The 24,115-nt window shown below is 40.0% G+C and overlaps 1 protein-coding gene across 1 annotated transcript in view; it reads left to right on the top strand.

The window, feature by feature from the left end:
- Window positions 1-1,363: 1,363 nt before the first annotated feature.
- The window catches only part of TMOD3 (tropomodulin 3), an 88,433-nt gene continuing 65,681 nt past the window's right edge, over window positions 1,364-24,115 (top strand). Inside the window, exon 1 of the mRNA XM_059913295.1 lies at window positions 1,364-1,528. The gene's annotated coding sequence lies outside the window, so the exon portion shown is untranslated. The remainder of the gene's footprint in view (window positions 1,529-24,115) is intronic.

The raw sequence follows: 24,115 nt of genomic DNA, 5'->3' as shown, positions 1-24,115 counted from the left end.
ATTACTTAACTTATTCTGAGTCTTAGTTTTCTCATCTGTAGAAATGGAGGATACTAATATATTCTTTGCAGGGTTATTTAGAGGATTGGATGAGATATTATAAAGGGAGTGCTGGCACAGTTCTTGGTGTGGGTTAAATATTCAATAAAAGTTGAACCTGAATTCTGAATTCTGTAGGAAATTGCTCTCAGCTGCTATCTCCAAGAATATTTGAGAAATTGATTCCCACGAAGATGCTATAGAAAATAAGATGCAATGGCACAAGATTTAATGTTAATTGCCTTCTAAGTGTATTTTCATTTTGGAGGGTTTCTTTTTTTTCTTTTTTTCTCTTTCTTTCTTTCTTTTTTTTTTCCTGAAAAACTCCAAATCATCAGTGATCTTCACTGCTAGAATTAGTGGATGTTAATTGTATGAAATTCCAGGGTGTTTACCTGGGGTGCTCCCTGCTCTGAGGGGAAGAAGTAAATGCCAGGAGGCTTGACAATTAGTTGGCTCCCACACTGGGTGTAGCTGGAATGTATCTCAAGCAGGCACTTCAATCCTCTATCTGGCTGTATTTTTTGAGAAGGCGTATCAAAGCTGAGCATTACTCCGGGGAATGGTTTATTCCTGAAGAGCAGGCCAGGAAAATTACCGGTGAGTGATTAAAGGAATGAATGCAAGGCCGTGGCTGTTCCCTATCCTCAGAGCCCTGGACAAAAGGCAGCCATTTCTTAGGCCACCCTAGAGCTGCCATCTGAAGTATTCCCGCTGTCTTCCTCTTCGCCTTCAGAGTGCCCACCTGCCCCAGTTCCCCCCTTTAAGCAGCGCTTCTACTTTTTTCTCCCACTTACATCAGCCCGGTTCCACTGCCTGTTGTACAGCTTGAAGCTGGAATGCGAAGATGGGATGGGGTGGAAACTGATCGCGGCGACATCACCCCTGGTTGCAAACCTAAGGAAATCACTAGGGCCACTATGCGCTTGAGGTGACATCCGCCTGATTTACGTCCCTCTCGTGCTTGGCCTGTTTCCTTTTCTATCAGTTTTTCACAAGTTTAAAGGTCTCGATGTTGTGTCCTCACATTAGCAACGAAGGGTACAACACAAGTCCTGCCTTGTGTCCCTCTTGACTAAAAGTCAAAGAGGAAATCTATACTAAGGAGCCTCTAGTTGCTGTTTATAGCTCCCAAAGGGTCCAAGGTAGATATTTCCACTAGTAAAGGACGTTTTCTCAGGCTGGTGTAAGGCTTGGTATCCGCAGCCACTTCCAAAGTCCTGCACACAGAAAAGACCAGGGTCTGCGCTGAGCCGCGCCCTCCTCGCTCGAACTACAATTCCCAGGATGCCCCGCGACCTGGGAGTGCGCACGCGCATCGTCGGCGGAGTGGGAACCTGGGCCGTCGAGTTGGGGGAGCTGCCGGCGGTGGATCAGACAACTCCCTGGGAGGCGGCAGCAGGCAGACGGGCGGGTACTGGGAACTGAGCGGCAGGCCGTCCCCGCGGGTCTGTGAAGGAGGTCGGTGGCCCTAGCGGGCTCCAGTCAGGTAAGCCAAGACCGTGCTTTCCAGGAAGTCCGTCTGCGGGCGCGGGCAGGGAGTCGCACCGGCCATGGTGGCTGAGGCGGGAGAGGTTGCCTTCCACTGCCTGGCTGTGATCTCCTTCCCTACCAGTCCCTCTCGGGGAGCGAGGGGACGCTGGGGGCTGCTTCGGGGCTAACGGGCCGGGGTAGAAGCCGTGGGACGCGCTGGGCGTTGCCCGCGGTGGAGGCGCGCGAATCGAGGGTTGCTGATGAATCACTCGGGGGGCCCGGCCTTGCCGGGTTCGGGACCGGCTCCTTCCCCTCCCGGCTGGAGCCTGCGCGGGCCGCGACCGTGCGAGCTCGCGGTGCCTACCCTTTCCACCCCACCGAGGTGTAGCTCGGGCGACTAGCGTCTGAAAAGGTTTTTTTCACCAAGACTCCTTCAAAGGTTTCTACTGGGTGAAAGTTGCAAAGAAGAAAATGAAAAAAAAAAAAGTAGGGCACACCCTTTTCTTTTTGATTGAAATCTGGCTTGTCTTGCGTTCGCCGTTTTGATCTATCTGCTCTTAGAATAAATTCCTGGCTCCTGCGCAGCACAGCTGGATCCGGCTGTGAAGTTTGTATGTTGGTTTGTTTTGAGGACGTGACTGGGTCGTTATATTTTTGCTTACAGAAATTGGTGTGTTTCCTCTGCAAGCCCGCATTCTGATTACAAACAAATGAGAAACAGCCGCAGGGGGATTTTTGTTCTGGTTTTTGGTTTTTTTATGTTTAGTTAAGAATCACATTTCCAACTTGCCCTTGGCTTCTCTTAAAACCAAAAGTCATCTGGTAACGAACACTGCAGTAAAACTTATCCCAGGAGGTCATACTTGAACAGGAAATAAGCCTGTGGAGATTTAAGTTAGTTATGTGCGGTCTCCCTTGGTTTGTAACATTTTCATGCAGCTCATGTTTCTTTTTCTGAGAATTCCTTCAGATTTATTTTTCAGCAGATTAAATTGATTAATTAATTGGCCTGTCCAAAAGTATATTAGGCTTAGAAAAATAGTTTTGTCCAACCTCATTTACCTTTGCCAGTCTCTTCTTCCTAGTCCTAGGCACCTTCCTACCCTATCACTTCTTTAAGAGCCCACAGTCATTTTATTAGAATACTTAGAATCACTTTTCTAACACATTCCTAGGAAAGGAACAAAAAGGGAAAATGTGAGATGCAGCATATTTTGGCTCGTTTAGCTTGCTTGCTTTTGAACCTCTCAGGATTTCTAGTTTGCTCATCTTTAAAATGAGGTTGTTTGGCCAGATGACCCCAAGATTGTCAGCCCTAGATATCTGATTGTAAAAATTCATTTATTCCATTCAGTCAGGAAACACTGGCCACACCTGTCATTCCAAGCCCAGTGCTAGGCATGAAGGAACAAAACTGAGTTCTTGAGGATGTCACTGACGTAATGCTCAATTTCTTTTAATCATGTTCTTATGACTAGTTAGTGGTAGTGGTATGAAAGTTTTGTGGTATACCCTCCAGGCCAAATTACTCTGTAATTAATAACTTAACCTAAAGTTAAATACATACAGATCAAATCCAATTACAATGATCCGTTTCCTCTAATCAGAGATTTTTCAAGTGTTAGCTACTGGTCCATTTAAATAAAACACAGGTTCAGTACAACAGAAAGGACTTGAATGGTGTAAGGTGGTGCTTCTCAAACTTTAACAGCCATAAATCACCCAGAAACTTGTAGGTTTGCATTGGGGGCTTGGAATCTGCTGGTCAGGAAGGGAATACTGTAGTTGCAGTGGGAGGCCACACTTTGAATATCAAGGGTTAGGAGATATTTTAAGGTGTTTATAATGACAGTTTAAAGACCAGTGTTGATAAATGCTGTAGAGGGTGTGGAGAAAAGGGAACACTCTTGCACTGTTGGTGGGAATGTAAACTGATACAGCCACTATGGAAAACAGTAGGGAGGTTCCTTAAAAAACTAAAAATAGAACTACCATAAGACCCAGCAATCCCACTACTGGGCATGTACCCTGAGAAAACCATAATTCAAAAAGAAGCATGTACCACAATGTTCATTGCAGCTCTATTTACAATAGGCAGGACATGGAAGCAACCTAAGTGTCCATCCACAGATGAATGGATAAAGAAGATGTGGCACATATATACAATGGAATCTTACTCAGCCATAAAAAGAAACGAAATTGAGTTATTTGTAGTGAGGTGGATGGACCTAGAGACTGTCATACAGAGTGAAGTAAGTCAGAAAGAGAAAACAAATACCGTATGCTAACACATATATATGGAATCTAAAAAAAAAATGGTTCTGAAAAACCTACAGGCAGGACAGGAATAAAGATGCAGACGTAGAGAATGGACTTGAGGACACGGGGAGGGGGAAGGGTAAGCTGGGACGAAGTGAGAGAGTGGCATGGACATATATTACACTACCAAATGTAAAATAGATAGCTAGTGGGAAGCAGCCGCATAGCACAGGGATATCAGCTCGGTGCTTTGTGACCACCTAGAGGGGTGGGATAGGGAGGATGGGAGGGAGCCGCAAGAGGGAGTAGATATGGGGATATATGTATATGTATAGCTGATTCACTTTATACAGCAGAAACTGACACACCATTGTAAAGCAAATATACCCCAATAAAGATGTTAAAAAACAAAAAAAAAGACTAGTGTTGATAGCTGTGATATGAGGTGCATAGCAATGGCTTTTTCCAACTCTCAATTTAAAAAAAGTAATCCTACTCTAACAAAAAGAATTTCCTTCACAAGTTTTCTTTTCTTTTTTCTCTTCTTTTGCTCCTTCCCTTCTCCTTTCTCTTTGATGTATCCTCTCAGCTTTTTTTCTCTCCTCCTCTTCCACCCTCAACTGTTTTCATTTACGTTAATTCAGTAATTCAATAATTCAACTTGTGTTTTGCCCCATCCTGTTCAAGGTATTGTCTTAGGCTCATGGTGAATACAGACATAGAAGACATGTTTTTTGTCTGGGAGCCTGCTCCCTCTGAGATTAGGCATGTGTACTTGTTTATAGTTCAGAGCACTGTAAGAGTTGTCTGTAGGGAATAACAACTTGCAGTAGGAGTTCAAACGGACAGATCTTCCACAGTTTTCAGGGTAGAAAACAAGTGAAGTCATCTTTTTCCCACTCAGTGGTCATGTTTTCCCCCAGGCTGTACTCTCTATACTGTTTGAGTGTGTTTATGACATATCTATATAGAATATAGTACAATTTCATAAATTAATTTATTTGGAACTTGGGGTGAGCTGGCTCTATGAAAGTCAGTTAGGTCTGAGCAGTATCCTAGGGAGGATGAGAGGTTGTGAAGATGAAAATAGACCTGGATAGAGGCGCAGAGGAGGACTCAGTAAAACAGTAGAAAAGGTCTCGGTGGTTTTCAAGTGTCTGTCTGACATACAGTGCTCTTGTTATTTAGGATGTGTTATCTTTTAAAGTTCAAATTAGCTGGCAAATTATGCCAGCTTTTCAATTGTTCTTTTTTTTTTTCCATCCAGAGGTCTTTATTTATTTTTTAACATCTTCATTGGAGTATAATTGCTTTACAATGGTGTGTTAGTTTCTGCTTTATAACAAAGTGAATCAGCTATATATATACATATATACCCATATCTCCTCCTTCTTGCGTCTCCCTCCCACCCTCCCTATCCCACCCCTCTAGGTGGTCACAAAGCACCGAGCTGATCTCCCTGTGCTATGCGGCTGCTTCCCACTAGCTATCTATTTTACATTTGGTAGTGTATATATGTCCATGCCACTCTCTCACTTCGTCCCAGCTTACCCTTCCCCCTCCCCGTGTCCTCAAGTCCATTCCCTACATCTGTGTCTTTATTCCGGTCCTGCCCTTAGGTTCTTCAGAATCATTCTTTTTTTTTTTTTTTTAGATTCCATATATATGTGTTAGCATATGGTATTTGTTTTTCTCTTTCTGACTTACTTCACTCTGTATGACGGACTCTAGGTCCATCCACCTCACTACAAATAACTCAATTTCATTTCTTTTTGTGGCTGAGTAAGATTCCATTGTATATATGTGCCACATCTTCTTTATCCATTCATCTGTGGATGGACACTTAGGTTGCTTCCATGTCCTGCCTATTGTAAATAGAGCTGCAATGAACATTGTGGTACATGCGTGTTTTTGAATTATGGTTTTCTCAGGGTATATGCCCAGTAGTGGAATTGCTGGGTCGTATGGTAGTTCTATTTTTAGTTTTTTAAGGAACCTCCCTACTGTTTTCCATAGTGGCTGTATCAGTTTACATTCCCACCAACAGTGCAAGAGGGTTCCCTTTTCTCCACACCCTCTCCAGCATTTATAGTTTGTAGATTTTTTGATGATGGCCATTCTGACTGGTGTGAGGTGATACCTTATTGTGGTTTTGATTTGCATTTTTCTAATGATTTGTGATGTTGAGCATCCTTTCATGTGTTTGTTGGAAGTCTGTATATCTTCTTTGGAGAAATGTCTGTTTAGGTCTTCTGCCTATTTTTGGATTGGGTTGTTAGTTTTGTTGATACTGAGCTGCATGAGCTGCTTATAAATTTTGGAGATTAATCCTTTGTCAGTTGCTTCATTTGCAAATATTTTCTCCCACTCTGAGGGTTGTCTTTTGGTCTTGTTTATGGTTTCCTTTGCTGTGCAAAGCTTTTAAGTTTCATTAGGTCCCATGTGTTTATTTTTGTTTTTATAGCTATTTCTCTAGGAGTTGTGTCAAAAAACATCTTGCTGTGATTTATGTCATAGAGTGTTCTGCCTATGTTTTCCTCTAAGAGTTTGATAGTGTCTGGCCTTACATTTAGGTCTTTAATCCATTTTGAGTTTATTTTTGTGTATGGTGTAGGGAGTGTTCTAATTTCATTCTTTTACCTGTAGCTGCCCAGCACCGCTTATTGAAGGGGCTGTCTTTTCTCCATTGTATATCCTTGCCTCTTTTGTCATAGATTAGTTGACCATAGGTTCATAGGTTTATTTCTGGGCTTTCTATCCTGTTCCATTGATCTATATTTCTGTTTTTGTGAAGTACCCTACTGTCTTGATTACTGTAGCTTTGTAGTATAGTCTGAAGTCAGGGAGTCTGATTCCTCCAGCTCCGTTTTTTTCCCTCAAGACTGCTTTGGCTATTCAGAGTCTTTTGTGTCTCCATACAACTTTTAAGATTTTTTGTTCTAGTTCTGTAAAAAATGCCATTGATAATTTGATAGGGATTGCATTGAATCTGTAGATAGCTTTGGGTAGTATAGTCATTTTCACAATATTGATTCTTCCAATCCAAGAGCATGGTATATCTCTCCATCTGTTTGTATCATCTTTAATTTCTTTCATCAGTGTCTTATAGTTTTCTGCATACAGGTGTTTTGTCTCCCTAGCTAGGTTTATTCCTAGGTATTTTATTCTTTTTGTTGCAGTGGTAAATGGGAGTGTTTCCTTAATTTCTCTTTCAGATTTTTCATCATTAGTGTATAGGAATGCAAGAGATTTCTGTGCGTTAATTTTGTATCCTGCAACTTTACCAGATTTATTGATTATCTCTAGTAGTTTTCTGGTGGCATCTTTAGGATTCTCTATGTATAGTATCATGTCATCTGCAAACAGTGACAGTTTTACTTCTTCTTTTCCAATTTGTATTCTTTAATTTCTTTTTCTTCTCTGATTGCCGTGGCTAGGACTTCCAAAACTATGTTGAATAATAGTGGTGAGAGTGGACATCCTTGTCTAGTTCCTGATCTTAGAGGAAATGCTTTGTTTTTCACCATTGAGAATTGATGTTTGCTGTGGGTTTGTCATATATGGCCTTTATTATGTTGAGGTATGTTCCCTCTGTGCCCACTTTTCTGGAGAGTTTTTATCATAAATGGGTGTTGAATTTTGTCAAAAGCTTTTTCTGCATCTATTGAGATGATCATATGGTTTTTATTCTTCAGTTTGTTAATATGGTGTATCACATTGGTTGATTTGCGTATATTGAACAATCCTTGCATCCCTGGGATAAATCCCACTTGATCATAGTGTATGATCCTTTTAATGTGTTGTTGGATTCTGTTTGTTAGTATTTTGTTGAGGATTTTTGCATTTATATTAATCAGTGATATTGGTCTGTAATTTTCTTTTTTTGTAATATCTTTGTCTGCTTTTGGTATCAGGGTGATGGTGGTCTCATAGAATGAGTTTGGGAGTGTTCCTTCCTCTGCAATTTTTTGGAAGAGTTTGAGAAGGATGGGTGTTGGGTCTTCTCTAAATGTTTGATAGAATTCACCTGTGAAGCCATCTGGTCCTGGACTTCTGTTTGTTGGAAGATTTTTTTTTTTTTTTAATCATTTATTTATTTATTTATGGCTGTGTTGGGTCTTCGTTTCTGTGCGAGGGCTCTCTCCAGCTGTGGCAAGTGGGGGCCACTCTTCATCGCGGTGCGCGGGCCTCTCACTATCGCGGCCTCTCCCGTTGCAGAGCATAGGCTTCAGACGCGCAGGCTCAGTAATTGTGGCGCACGGGCTTAGTTGCTCCGCGGCATGTGGGATCCTCCCAGACCAGGGCTCGAACCCGTGTCCCCTGCATTGGCAGGCAGACCCTCAACCACTGCGCCACCAGGGAAGCCCTTGTTGGAAGATTTTTAATCACAGTTTCAATTTCATTATTTGTGATTGGTCTGTTCATATTTTCTATTTCTTTCTGGTTCAGTCTTGGAAGGTTATACCTTTCTAAGAATTTGTACGTTTCTTCCAGGTTGTCCATTTTATTGGCATAGAGTTTCCTGTAGTAGTCTCTTATGATGCTTTGTATTTCTGTGGTGTCCATTGTAACTTCTTTTTCATTTCTAACTTTATTGATTTGAGTCCTCTCTCTCTTTTTCTTGATGAGTCTGGCTAATGGTTTGTCAATTTTGTTTATCTTCTCAAAGAACCAGCTTTTAGTTTTATTCATCTCTGCCATTGTTTTCTTTGTTTCTATTTCATTTATTTCTGCTCTGATTTTTATGATTTGTTTCTTTCTACTAAGTTTGGATTTTGTTTGTTTTTCTTTCTCTAGTTCCTTTAGGTGTAAGGTTAGATTGTTTATTTGAGATTTTTCTTGTTTCTTGAGATAGGATTTTATTGCTCTAAACTTCCCTGTTAGAACTGCTTTTGCTGCATCCCATAGGTTTTGGATTGTTGTGTTTCCATTGTCATTTGTCTCTAGGTATTTTGTGATTTCCTCTTTGATTTCTTCAGTGATCTCTTGGTTATTTAGTAATTTATTGTTTAGCCTCCATGTATTTGTGTTTTTTACATTTTTTTCCCTGTAACTGATTTCTAATCTCGTAGCTTTGTGGTCAGAAAAGACGCTTGATATGATTTCAATTTTCTTAAATTTACTGAGGCTTGATTTGTGACCCAAGATGTGATCTGTCCTGGAGAATGTTCTGTGTGCACTTGAGAAGAAAGTGTAATCTACTCTTTTTGGATGGAATGTCCTATAAATATCAATTAAATCTATCTGGTCTGTTGTGTCATTTAAAGCTTCTGTTTCCTTATTAATTTTCTGTTTGGATGATCTGTCCATTGGTGTAAGTGAGTTGTTAAAGTCCCCCACTATTATTGCGTTTCTGTCGATTTCCTCTTCTATATCTGTTAGCAGTTGCCTTATGTATTGAGGTGCTTCTATGTTGGGTGCATATATATTTATAATTGTTATATCTTCTTCTTGGATTGATCCCTTGATCATTATGTAGTGTCCTTCCTTGTCTCTTGTAACAATCTTTATTTTAAGGTTTACTTTATCTGATATGAGTATTGCTACTCCAGCTTTCTTTTGATTTCCATTCGCATGGAATATCTTTTTCCATCCCCTCACTTTCAGTCTGTATGTGTCCCTAGGTCTGAAGTGGGTCTCTTGTAGACAGTATATATATGGGTCTTGTTTTTGTATCCATTCAGCCGGTCTGTGTCTTTTGGTTGGGACATTTAATCCATTTACATTCAAGGTTATTATCGATATGTATGTTCCTATGACCATTTTTTTAAATGTTTTGGTTTTGTTATTGTAGGTCTTTTCCTTCTCTTGTGTTTCCTGTCTAGAGAAGTTCCTTTAGCACCTGTTTTAAAGCTTGTTTGGTGGTGCTGAATTCTCTTAGCTTTTGCTTGTCTGTAAAGGTTTTAATTCCTCCGTTTAATCTGAATGAGATCCTTGCCGGCTAGAGTAATCTTGGTTGTAGGTTTTTCCCTTTCATCACTTTAAATATGTCCTGCAACTCCCTTCTGGCTTTCAGAGTTTATGCTGAAAGATCAGCTGTTAACTTTATGGGGATTCCTTTGTATTTTATTTGTTGTTTTTCCCTTGCTGCTTTTAATACTTTTTCTTTGTATTTAATTTTTGATAGTTTGATTAATATTGTCTTGGCGTGTTTCTCCTTGGATTTATCCCGTATGGGACTCTCTGTGCTTCCTGGACTTGATTGACTATTTCCTTTCCCTTATTAGGGAAGTTTTCAACTATAATCTCTTCAAATATTTTCTCAGTCCCTTTCTTTTTCTCTTCTTCTTCTGGGACCCATATAATTCAAATGTTGGTGCGTTTAATGTTGTCCCAGAGGTCTCTGAGACTGTCCTGAATTGTCTTCTTTTTTCTTTATTCTGCTCTGCAGTAGTTATTTCCACTATTTTATCTTCCAGGTCACTTATCCGTTCTTCTGCCTCAGTTATTCTGCTATTGATTCCTCCTAGAGAATTTTTAATTTCATTTATTGTGTTGTTCATCATTGTTTGTTTGCTCTTTAGTTCTTCTAGGTCCTTGTTAAACATGTCTTGTATCTTCTCCATTCTATTTCCAAGATTTTGGATCATGTTTACTATCATTACTCTGAATTCTTGTCCTGAACTCGACTCTCCCACCTCAGAGGCACAGGTCTGACACCCAGCCGGAGCACCAAGACCCTGTCAGCCTCACGGCCAGATATGTGGGGAGTTTCTTGCCTTTTGGGAAGTCTGAGGTCTTCTGCCAGCATTCAGTAGGTTTTCTGTAGGAGTTGTTCCACATGTAGATGTATTTCTGATGTATTTGTGGGGAGGAAGGTGATCTCCATGTCTTACTCCTCAGCCATCTTGAAGGTCTCCCCTTCAGTTGTTCTTAAATTTAAATATATATGACTGTGTCTTGATAAAAATAGTTGAGAGCGTTTTTCTTTAGGCTGTAATAGTGGTCAAAACACTATTGTCCTTCCTTGCTGACATTCGATTTACATGCCTTACTCTTTCTCAGTCAGTTTTATATCTGACCCTCAAAAATGACAACTATAGGGCTTCCCTGGTGGCGCAGTGGTTGAGAATCTGCCTGCCAATGCAGGGGACACGGGTTCGAGCCCTGGTCTGGGAAGATCCCACATGCCACGGAGCAACTAGGCCTGTGAGCCACAATTACTGAGCCTGCGCGTCTGGAGCCTGTGCTCCGCAACAGGAGAGGCCGCGATAATGGGAGGCCTGCGCACCGCGATGAAGAGTGGCCCCCACTTGCCACAACTAGAGAAAGCCCTCGCACAGAAACGAAGACCCAACACAGCCATAAATAAATAAATAAATAAATAAAATTAAACTTAAAAAAAAAAAATGACAACTATAAAATCATTGAGAGGAAAATGGTAAAGAAAACAGAAAATTCTACTGAACTTCTCATAGTCCATTAGGTATGTATTGAAATTGTGAAGAATCAAACTTGATTTGCCATTTATGAATAATTAAACATGAACACATATAATTATATCGATCTACCTATGTGCATCTGTAATCCATTAGGTGATTTGCAATAATGAAGGAATAGAGATGTCAGTAATCCAAAGTGGAAAGTAATTGAACATGTGTGGGGGGGTATTCTAGAATTTCATTTGAAACAAAATCATTAACTTATATCTTGAAGCAGAGTGCTACTTTGTATTGTTTTACTGAGGTGTAATTAACATTCAATAAAATGCACATATCATAAGTGTCCAGTTCAAGGAGTTCTGCCAATTTTATACACTGTAACTTCTACCAAAAGAGATAGAAAATATTTTTATCACCATAGAAAGTACCCTAATGGCGCTTTCCAGCCATTTCCCTCACCCACCCTCCGAAAGGTCACCACTTTCTTACTCTGTATTTCTGACACCATAGGTTTGTTTTGCTTAGTCTTGCACTTGACATAAATGGAGTCATACAGTAGTATGTGCTTTTTTGTGTCTGCCTCTTTCCTGTAACGTGATGTTTCTGAGATTTATCTGTGTTGTGTGTATCAGTGGTTTGTTCTCTTTTATTGATGAATAGTATTCCATTGTATGAATATACCGCAATTTGTTTATCTCATTTCTTCTTTTTTAAAAAAATTTATTTATTTTATTTATTTATTATTTATTTTTGGCTGCGTTGGGTCTTTGTTGCTGTGTGCGGGCTTTCTCTAGTTGTGGTGAGTGGGGGCTACTCTTCGTTGTGGTGCGCAGCCTTCTCGTTGCGGTGGCTTCTCTTATTGCAGAGCACGGGCTCTAGGCATGCGGGCTTCAGTAGTTGTGCCTCGCTGGCTCTATAGTGCAGGCTCAATAGTCGTGGTGCACAGGTTTAGTTGCTCCGCGGCATGTGGGATCTTCCCGGACCAGGGCTCAAACCCGTGCCCACCACATCGGCAGGTGGATTCTTAACCACTCCGCTCTCAGGGAAACCCTACACAATTTTAAAAAAATATTTATTTGGCCACACCAGGTGTTAGTTGCGGCACACGGGATCTTCGTTGCTGTGTGCAGGATCTTTAGTTGCTGCATGTGAACTGTTAGTTGCTGCATGTGGAATCTAGTTTCCTGCCCAGGTATCATACCAGGCCCCCTGCATTGGGAGCACAGTCTTAGCCTCTGGGCCACCAAGGAAGTCCCCAAATTTTAATTTTTAATGTTGCCAAATTTTAGTGCTGTCAGCCTTTTTTATTTTAGCCATACTAGAGGATGTAAAATGGTACCTCATTATGGTTTTAAGTTGCATTTTCCTGACGATTAAGGACGTAGAATGCGTTATCATGTGCTAATTAGCTAGCCTTTATTTTCTTTTGTGAAGTATCTGTTCAAGTCTTTTGCCTATTTTTTTCATTGGGTGGTTCATCTTTTTATTGTTGTTTGCAGGAGTTCTTTATATATTCTGAGTACAGGTCTTTTGTCTGGTACGTGTGTTGGAGATTTTTTTTAACCTAGGCTTTGGCTTTTCTATTTATTTTCTTCATGATGTGATGAGCAGAAATTTTTTATGGAGTCATTTTATTAACTTTTAATTTTATGGTTAGTGTTTTTTATGCCAATCCCCAGGGTTGCAAAGCTTTCTTTATAAAAAGCTTTTCTTCTTTAAAGCTTTCTTTTTCTAGGTTTTACATTTTAGATCTTTGTTCCATCTCAGATTAATTTTTGTGTTATGATGGGAGGTAGGGGTTTAGGTTTATTTTCCTTTCATACAGATATCCAGTTGTTCCAGCAACATAGGTTAAAAAAATCTTTGCCATTAGATTGACTTGGCAACTTAATTGAAAAGAAGCTGAGCTACTTTGTAATTTAGTTTTGTTTATATTGTCAGTTTCTTAAGAAGGCTCCTGGATCTTTAAAACAAACAAAGCAACAACTTTTATGCACCTCTTCCATACTGCAGCTAGACTGACATTGATCCAGGGCTAGTTACCATGTATTTCCTGATGGAGGTGCTAATAATGAATTTGAATTTTATTTTATTTATTTATTTTTTGGCCACACCACGGGGCATGCGGGATGTTAGTTGCCGATCCCCGCGCCCCCTGCAGTGGAAGCGCAGAGTCTTAACCACTGGACCTCCAGGGAAGTCCCTAAGTTTTAATTTTAAATGGCTTTTCTGTGGGTTGAGTTGATGGAGCCGATCTCATTTCAGTAGAAGTTGCACCCTGAGCAAGCTATAGAGAGCTTAATATTTTCCTGTTTATTGACTTGGTCAAAATAGATGTAAATATATATATATATATAAAACCCATGCATTTTAGTTTTCATCTTTCTACTACACTACTCCAGTCCAATCCTTTTTGACGCAGTTCCTGAATTTGTCTTGGAACAGTTTCTAAGGAGACAGGTTGGTTCTTTTTTCTTCCAGATTTTATTGACTGATAACACAATACAATGATAACATTTTTAAAAGAATGTCACCTTAACCATATTACTCTAATGTAACTGTTTCATTTTTCCGCATTTCCTTCCAGGCTTTGTTCATCCACATACATATTTTTGTATGGTTGAAATCATAGTGTACATGTCCTTTTCTGTGGTAACCAGTGGACATTGTGTTCTGTATGTGAGTCACCCTTGTTAGTAAAGATAAATAAAGCTGGAGATGGAGATAAGACCACTAGGGGACTTAGCAGTGGGAAATCTTGAATCCACAGCTTAATTAAAATTGAAGTAGAACAAAGTTAAGATTTTCAAAGACAAGGTTACCCTTCCATGGAAATGCAGGACAACTTTGGTTTCCTTATTCTCTCTCTCTCTCTTTTTAATGTATAACAGCTTTATTGAAATATAATTCACGTATACAATTCACCCATTTAAAGCGTACAAGACAATGGATTTCAGTATATTCACAGAGTTGTGCAACCATCACCACAGTTCATTTTAGAACATTTTCATCACACCAAAAAGAAACCCCTGGGACTTCCGTGGCAGTCCAGTGGTTAAGACTCCAAGCTCCCAATGTAGGGGGCGTGGGTTTGATCCCTGGTCGGGGAACTAAGATCCCACATGCCGCATGGCATGGCCAAATAAATAAATATCAATAAATTAAAAGAAAAGAACCCCCTTGACCATTAGTAGTCACTACCTACTTCCTCCCAACATCCCTAGCCATAGGCAACCATTCTGCTTTTTGTCTCTATGAATTTGCCTGTTCTGGACATTTCATATAAATGGAATCATACAATATATAGTCTTTTGTGACGGGCCTCTTTCACCATTATACTCTTAATAGTTTGCTTTGAGAATCGTATTACAAGGTAGGTTCCTCCACAGATGTGCACACTTTTTGACCTGTAGAGAGATACACTCCCTTGGGTACATATGCTCAAACACTTATACCTACTCACTAAGGGAGGAACACAAACACACCAAGACGAACTTACAAACTAAGGTAATTGATACATGGAGATAACCCTTTACAAATAAACAGTTTCATATTTGGGCATATCTAAGCACTAATATCACCACACATATGCACATGTGAACACAACTCCTGAAGCATATGTGAGAAAATGGGTGAGAATATGATAAACTGGGAGGAAAAGAGGCCTGAGTGGACAAGAGTGAATGAGAGTGTGATGGCAAGTTGTGTTTATTTCAAAGTGTATTCTCCTGGTGTTTAAAACACTTTCTAGAGCTTTTCATCTTTTAAACCAGTAGCAATTGTCTGATATGTTTGTATTATTTAATGTATATATAGACTTGTAGGAAAGATTGTTGTAATTAGCTTATTATATAGCAGTCCTTTTGAGCAGGATGTTATTAATTGTAAAGTAGGAGATTTGCACATGGAAAAGTATAACCAACAAAATATTTTAGTTCCCTGGGTGTGGTGTTGTCATTTTAATGAGGAGTTGTTAAGGAATATTTCCTTGATATGCATACCAGTGAAAAGAGGATACACTGTAATGTATACAAACGTATACATTATAAGTCTGACTTCTTCAGGCAGCCCTTACCCTGGAGTAAGCATGGCAAGATTTGATATAACCCCAGGATTTATTTTTGTTTATGGTGGGCGATTATTAACCCAAGTTAGTATTCTTAAAGAACTGTTCCTTTTTTTTCTTTTTTTTTTCTTTCTTTTGTCTTTAATGGCCACTGGGATGCTTGCTTGGCTTGAGGGTGGGATTAGGGGGTGGGGTGGGTTGGGAAGGGGTGGTGAGGTGGGGAAGAAAGTTTAATTTGATTGGGAAATATCAATAAATGATTATTGAAAAGTCAAGCCCCCCCCCTTTTTTCCCACTCATTTGTCCCAAAGATCTACAGTTTCTTAGAGAAAATCAGAGAACCATACACAGAAATGGACCTCGACAGATTTGCACATTTTTATCTCTGCAAAGCCTTCTGTCAGCTATCAGCACACCCTGTACACCTGCTTTTTCTTTGCCTCTTTTCTGGAGCCCCATTACTCCTCCTCATCAAATGATCTCACTTCGTACTCTCCTAAGATATCAGATGACATTGCAAGTGAACTGCTGGATATAGTTTGCTCCCCACCAGAGGACAGCCCTTGTCACTGCATTCAGCTTCTTAGTTAGCCTTCCCATCTGCCATATCCTCTTTTCTCTCTTCTCCCACTGCCAGATAGGAATTCTGGCTTATAACTCCTTTTGAATGGGATACCGGGGGAGCCTCTTCAAAGAAATGTTCAAACTGGTCCCTGAAAGATGTGAAAGGATTTGAACATGAAAAAAGGTAGAAAAGGATATTTCAGGTGTAACGAACAGTGTAGTCTGAGGGCTGGAGGCAGAAGACCAGGGAACTGTATTTACTTCTTTGGCTATGATACAGGGTGTGTGAAGGTCGTGCCTTCCCCTTTACGTGACTTTCCTTCCTCTCTTTTCCCTGGCTCCCTTCCCATCCTCCTTCCACCCCTTTTTAGCATGTACTTTGATGTCTTTGCTTAGATATTGCTCCTCCCCACTTCTATCTGGCTAACTCTATCCTTCCCTGACCACCCATAGTGATCTCTGAACTTCTGTATCACTAATTGTCAGTACCATTCTTTTGTCAGTTAAATATGTATTGCCTTGATTTAAAAAGGAAAAAAAAAAGCTTTATGTGCATGTCTCATTTTCCCAAATAGAGTTTATTAATCAAGGTTCTTAGGTCTCAGGGAACACCACCCACTCAAGCTAGGCTACTAGAAGATATGGCAGCAGGGCTGGGAGTTGTAGTGGGTTTTTACCCTGTTAAGGCAGCTGTGCTCCTTGAAATGAACTACAGCTGGAACCCAGAGCAGGCACTTGGAAAGTCCCTGTCCTTTCTCCCTCTGACTGCAGTTTTGCATGGACTGTCTTCGGTTTCTTTCTGTGCCTCTTCTTCATTCCAGAACAGTAATTTGGATTTTTTTAAATACTGTGCATAACACTATTATCTATCTTGATTACTGAGTTTCTTGGCGTCCTCTTAAATCTTGCACCTGAGGCAAATGCCCCAGTCCTGCTCCATTCTTTCCTTTATAGACTGGCTTTCTCTACTCTCTTGCTTTCTTTCTCTCTTCTGCCTTCACCTTAGCTTCAGCTTAAATGTGACTTTGGCTTGCTGTGATGCTGCCTTCAGACTAGACTGGATGATATATGATCTTTCGACTTAGATCAAATCCAGTTCTCCAGGAATTTGGAAAGCTGAGAAACAAAACCTATCTTGCTTGGGCTAGGGGTACTGCCTGTACCGAATATCTGTGAGGGAGGGGCATTGTTATGGTTGTGTACTTCACAGGGCCTGGGGTAAGGGTCCCAGAGAAGGGGGTTTAGGGTTGGTCATCCCCAAACATGCTTACCAGAGGTCAGAGGGAAGTGACCATGTCATTGTTTTTGTATCTGCACTGCATCTGGCAGATTAACAGCTAAAAAGTGGGTGTGCCTCTTTAGTATTTGTTTATTGCTATGACTCCCTGACCATTTGACCATTAGGATTACCTTTTGGGCATAACAGGCTAATCAGAGAAATATTTTTTAAATAAATTTATTTATTTATTTATTTATTTAGGCTGCATTGGGTCTTTGTTGCTGCATGTGGGCTTCCTCTAGTTGCGGCGAGCAGGGGCTACTCTTCGTTGTGGTGCATGGGCTTCTTGTTGCGGTGGCTTCTCTTGTTGCGGAGCCCAGGCTCTAGGCATGCGGGCTTCAATACCTGTGGTGCGCGGGCTCAGTAGTTGTGGCGCACGGGCTTAGTCGCTCTGCAGCATATGGGATCTTCCCGGACCAGGGATCGAACCCTTGTCCCCTGCATTGGCAGGCAGATTCTTAACCACTGGGCCACCAGGGAAGTCCCAGAGATATTTTTAATATTAAAAATATTACCAAAATTTGTTTTATCATCATTTGAAAGATTTCCAATTTTAGAGCAAATTAACTATTTTTTAAACATTTTTGAAATTTATTTTCTAGTTCAGAAAGAATAGAGGAGTAGAACATTGATAATCAATTAAATAAAAAGTGATAATAAGTCTTTACAGACTCTACCCGCCAGTCCTATTAGGATATGGTAAAATCAGGTACTCCCATCATTGATCTCAGATATTATCGAGTCCCACCCCCTTATTATTTTGTTATATACTTAGTATCTGCTATGTTGCAGGCACTATGTTGGGCTGATAATATAAAAATAAGTGCCTGGGGACTTCCCTCGTGGCACAACAAAATGGATAAGACTCCACGCTCCCAATGCAGGGGCCCTGGGTTTGATCCCTGGTCAGGGAGCTAGATCCCACATGCATGCCGCAACTAAGAGTTCGCATGCCACAACTAAGAAGCCTGTGAGCTGCAACTAAGGAGTCCGCCTGCCTCAACTAAGACCTGGTGCAACCAAATAAATAAATAAATAAATACTAAAAAAATAAAATAAAAAAATAAGTGCCTGTCCTTAAAGGGCTCACGGCCTATGAAGAAGATATGTATTAAGCAACTGATTATGATGAGGTAAATGTTGGTAGAAGTGTAGGCAAAGTGGTGACTTAACACCTCTCTTCTGTTGCTTTCTTTGTACATTCGTCGTCTCATTTTTTTATATTCCCTTTTTTAGTCTTCATTGCTCTCGCCCAATCTTTGCAATTAATTGTCTGGATTATATGGATCTCAGTATGGTAATATCTCATTTACCTAGTATGAAATAATGAAGTATTCCTTAAAAATGAATTTTGAAGATAATGACTTTATTGGCTAAAATTTATTGAACCTTTGCTCTGTGTCAAAAACTGTTCTAATTGATTTATATGTATTCATTTAATGAATTAATGTATCAGCCCCATGAGATAGGTACTATTATTATTCTCATTTTAAAAACAGAGAGACAAAATGTAGTTTACTACCTTGCCTAAGATTACAAAGTGAAATATCTGTAAGAAGATTGAGACCTTTTTTAAAAATCTATTTTAAATGTCATTTTTGGTAAAATGCATTATAAAGCTTTTCCTGGTCTTCTTAAATGAAGTTCTTCAAACTTAATTTAAACAAGATGATTTGGAGGATATAGAATTTTGAATTCATTGCGTGCATCAGGTATTATTCTGTGCTACTGAATTGCCTTCTGAGGTTGTTGCAGTTTATGGACTCTTGGTAATTACATTAAATTGTCCCACACTTAGTGCTTTAGTTACTTTATAGTTTTTCCTTTGCTTTTGCCTCCAGCTGCGGCTTTTTAATTGCCAATTACTGTCATGTTAGTAACTTGCTTCTGTTAATGTGTGGTGTGTAGTAACATAAAAGTAAAAGCATGGTAGAAAGTATTTTATAGAGGCAGTATGATATAGTATAAAAAGCATGGATTTTAGGGTCAGGTTCAAATCTCACATCTACTGTTGAGAAAGAAGTTATATATCCTTGGGCAGGCTCTTTATTCTGAGCCTTAGTTTCATCATTTATGAAATGGGGATAGCAGTATTTTGCAGTTATTATGAGGAGATGTATTTGGTAAAGTAAATACCTGGCAAATAATAGGTATGCAAGTAAAAATTGATCCCTTTATTTTTCTCTTCATTATGCTGGAATATGGCATATGGCCTCTTTGTTATTCTGCGAAGCTCAGGTAAATGAAAGAAACTTGTTTGTAAGATGTAAGAAAGATGTAGACAGTTTTATTCTGTCACTTAAAAATATTAGTTTACAGTTGGTGTCATAAGTGTTAATTTGAGCATTACCCTAAACTTCTGTTTTGGGTCCTTGTACTAAGCTCTCAGTAACCTCCTCTCCTTCTCTGCATTAAATTAAGTTGCCTTTACTTCTTTCTGGGTGGCTTTCTTGATTTTCCTTTTTTGCTATTAAAGGAAAAATGTCCCTCAGCCCTGTTCAAAAGAACCTATGCCAAGGCAGACCTTATGACACTGGGGGCAATAAACCAAGCTTCTTGGCCAATAACAGTGACTTCTGAGACTTCCTTTCTTTCATCAGTTCTGCTTTTTTCAGCTATCTCCAGCTTAAATATGAATTTATTTTTCTTTTTAGCCCCACCCCCTTCCATTTCTCCCTTCTCAGTAACTATCCACATTAGCTGTATGGTTATTATTTCACTAGTTTTATACGGTTTGGTTTTTATTATGTGTGTGTATGTATTTCTCAAAGGCTATATTTTGGTAATTTTTATTATTTATAGGGAACTCTCCTATCTTAATATGATAAAAAATTTTGCACCAGAGGTTTTGCCTTCTGTCTTGAAGTTCCAGTAAAAACCTGTGATACCCTCTCCTTACTGGACTGTCAGATGCTTCACCACATGCAAGTACTCCAGCTCAAGTCACCAAAAAAAGTTTTTAAACAATTTTACTGAGGCATAATTTACATATCATAAAATTCATCCTTTTTAAGTGTACAATTCAATAATAGCAAATAACTTTTTCCTATCAAAAACTCTTCAGTGCTGTCTTTAGTCTATAAGAGGATAGTCATCTTTTTGTTCCCAAGATCATTTATGGTGGGTTGTGTGGTCTTGCTCCTGGCTGCCATGTGGTTACATACACGTACCCCATCTGTTGGTTATCGCTTCTGTTGTTCACTCTGGGTATCATAGTACTTCATTAACAGTGAGGTTCTCTATAGTTGGGACACTGAGTCAAAGTGGTGGGACACTACCATTTTGTTGAAGAATGGCTCCTTTTTGGCATTAACTGAGGGAACTCATTCTCTCATCTTAGGTATTCTCCATCTGATGAGATTTATACCCTAACTTCAGGGCCTTCCAAATCTCTCTGATTGGTTCTGTATTCCCCACTTCTCCCTTGAGACATCAAGACACATTATGTAAATTTAGGCATGTGCCTCTCCAAACATAACTGCTTCTCCATGTTACTCTGAAAATTAATTCAATAATTGCTATAGCAAACTTGGTATGTCCCTAGTCCCCTGACATTGATTAGGGTAAAATGAGTGGTATCCCTAAAAGTCTCAAGTGTGCTATTTCTCCAAAGGTGTATATGAAATACTTCACCGTGTAGGAGTGAGGCATGGTCCATTGGGGGGCATGCATTCATAGCAGGCGGGGCACCAGACACCTGAATCAATGGCAAGTATTGGGGCTAAATGGTGTGGTGCATCCTGAGTGTTGTTGACCTTCAGAGTGGAAAAGAGGCCAAGTAGGGTTGGAGGAGCTAAGAAAGGCTTTGGAGAAGATGGACTTGAGCTAGTCTTTGAAGGGTATGCAAGTTTGGATAGGATGGAGAAGTGAAATTTGGGGTTGGGGTAGGGAGGATTGTTGAAGAGAAGTGCAGACCATATTGGGAAACAAATGAGGCAAAAAGGTAAAAGTGAACTTAGGGTATTTGTGAGACCCTGAGGAAACCAGCCTGATTAGAGCTGAGGATTCCTAGTAATTCTTAGTGAAAGTAGGAAAGTGGAGTTTTATCAAAATCACCAGAGAAACTGTCAAAATACAAGCACCTAACAAATGAAAAAAATTCTTAGCAAAGGAATGAAATGTAAAAGCAGTGTTTCAGGAAGCATAGTCAGGTGACTGTGATCAAGATCATTAGAGCAGGAAGGCAAGAGTTTAGCCAGGCAAGGAGTTTGCTTGCCCCTAGGAGGAAGGGCTTGGTAAAGCATTGTTTTTTACTTCCTTTCTTTATGAGACTCCAGAAATTTCCCTAGGTACTGGAACTGTTCCTGGGAAGGGGCAGGGTCCAGAAACAGAAGGCTTTGAAGGCCTGCACAGAACTTCAGAAAAGTTATTTCTCTTGATGTTTCCTTCAGGAAAAGGAATAAAACACCCCAAAACTGGCCCCATCCCAGTTTCAGAGTCTCAATTATATAGGGCCTTTGGGCCCAAGCTGTGGAGCTTTGGAGAATATATAATTATATATCTCTTTAAATGATTCTTACTATTGGTCTCATAGATTGTTAGTTTTTTTTCCCCTTAATTAATGTTCTGAAATTCTTTTAATAGGACTCTCTAATGGCTGATGCTTTTTGTTGTTTTGCTTTTCCACCAAAGCACTTTTTGCTGTTACCTGGGGGTGGCATGCATAAAGTCAGAGGCAATATTTGTTACTGTTTTTTCGTACACAGCAACAAAATGCAACAAATGATTGAGTTATTATTTAAATTAAAAATAAAATAAATGCACATGATACAAAACTCAAAAGTGACCACTGGATATCTGGTGAACACTCTCCCTGTATCTTTAGCTCTCTGGTTTGTCTCTGGTTCTTGTGGATCTTTTCAGAGTTATTTCCAAGGCACTTATTTTTAAAAGTTGAGTGATCTTAGACTTTTAGATTTGGAAGGACCATAGGGGTCATTTGTCAACCGTTAGTGTTTCTTGTGGTACAGAGAAAAGTGGGCCAGATTTGAGGAATGGACATGGATGAATTAATGGGGTTGAGTGACTCCTCTAAAATTTCTTAGAATATCACCATCTGAAACTAAAGCCTTTATGAAGCCTGTTTCCCAAAGGCCTCTTTCCTAAATTCCAAATCTATTTTCCCAATCTGTTTTCCTTGTTCTGAAGTCTTTTTCCTAATATCTTCCAGTACTGTCCTACTCTTGATTGTCTTGGATTTAATATTTAATTAAAATAGAGACAGTAGTTAGATACTTTTAAATTTATTTTAAAAAAAGAAAATGAAATAAAGAACAAGACAGAAGTGCATGTGCTGCTTTATACTTCAGTAGTTTTACTGTATTACTAAAATTTACATTTAATTTTGTGATTAAAATTCTTTTGCATTCATTCTTATGATTTATGATATATTGGGAATTCATGTTTTCATAGAAACAGTTCTAATTTTATTATGGGAAAATAGAAAATGATCTGTAGAAATTTGCTTTATTTGGCAACTTTCAAGAAAGCATTTATTAATATGGTCATTCCACTTTAACTTCTTTTTCTCTAGTACGTAACAACATAGGCCCATGTTTGACTTCATTATTTACTTTTTTTCGTTGTTTGATCTGTTCTGGTTTTTCAAGTCACTTTCCTAAAGTATTTCACTTTACTGTTTTTGTGCTTACCTAGCATGATTCAGCTCTGGTATCTTTCCTTTCTACTTATACATTGTTCATGTTGGCAAGTTTGAGTTAGTGTTTCCTTAAGATCATAGACATTAGAGCTACAAGAGACCTGAGGACATTGAGCCTGGGAATAAAGTGAATAGGCTTCATCCCTTTGCCACTTCTCATCTGTTGACAGTGGCTGCCTAAAGACTGAGGCAGAATTTACCCTGACTGGGGAAAAGGCTGTTTGATTTCCCGTGTCTGGACCTGGAGAAGTCTCCTGTCAGAACTAGGACATATCTTGGTTATTCCTCATCTAGCCCAGAAAACTGAGAAGTGAAGTAACTTGCTCAAAGTCACAGAGCCCTTAAGTCCATGGATCTAGTGACCCCCAATGCTAGGAGCTAAGTGCTAGGCCTTTTTCTCCCTAAGAATTCTGGATTTCTTTCTGGATTTTTTGGTTTGTTTTTGTTTTTCCTACTCGAGTGATAATTGAATTCTATTAAGTACATCAACTTGTCACAGTTTGTTGTATCTTCAGGAAAGACTCAGAAGTATTCATCGGGCAGTTTAAAAATAAGCTTTTCCTTATTCTAGGAAAGAAAGGGGGCTTGAGTTACATAGTCTAGCTAAAACTGAGAACTTTCTTTTCACTTATTTTTTTTTAATATAAATTTATTTATTTATTTGTTTGTTTTTGGCTGCATTGGGTCCTCGTTGCTGCGCACAGGCCCTCTCCAGTTGCGGCGAGCGGGAGCTACTCTTCGCTGCGGTGGGCGGGCTTCTCATTGTGGTGACCTCTCTTGTTGCAGAGCATGGGCTCTAGGCACACGGGCTTCAGTAGTTGTGGCACACGGGCTCAGTAGTTGTGGCTCGTGGGTTCCAGAGCGCAGGCTTAGCAGTTGTGGCACATGGGCCCAGTTGCTCCACAGCATGTGGGATCCTCCCAGACCAGGGCTCGAACCCACATCCCCGGCATTGGCAGGCAGACTCCCAACCACTGCGCTTTCATGGAAGCCCCAGCAGGCAGATTCTTAACCAGTGTGCCACCAGGGAAGTCCTCACTTATTTTATTTTATTTTTTTCTTTGGCTGCGTTGGGTCCTTGTTGCTGCGTGCAGGCTTTCTCTAGTTGGAGTCGGGGGGGGGGCTACTCTTCGTTGCGGTGCACGGGCTTCTCTTGCGGTGGCTTCTCTTGTTGCAGAGCATGGGCTCTAGGCGTGTGGGCTTCAGTAGTTGTGGAACGAGGGCTCAGTAGTTGTGGCTTATGGGCTTAGTTGCTCCGCGGCATGTGGGATCTTCCCGGACCAGGGCTCAAACCCGTGTCCCCTGCATTGGTAGGCGGATTCTTAACCACTGCGCCACCAGGGAAGTCCCCTCACTTATTTTTAAGACTGAAAGTTTTCCCATTAAACTTTTAA

Source organism: Balaenoptera ricei, chromosome 2 (genome assembly GCF_028023285.1).
Source record: "Balaenoptera ricei isolate mBalRic1 chromosome 2, mBalRic1.hap2, whole genome shotgun sequence".
Classification (NCBI taxonomy): domain Eukaryota; kingdom Metazoa; phylum Chordata; class Mammalia; order Artiodactyla; family Balaenopteridae; genus Balaenoptera; species Balaenoptera ricei.
Note: the sequence above shows the minus strand (reverse complement) of the source record. Positions and strands in the feature narration are given on the sequence as shown.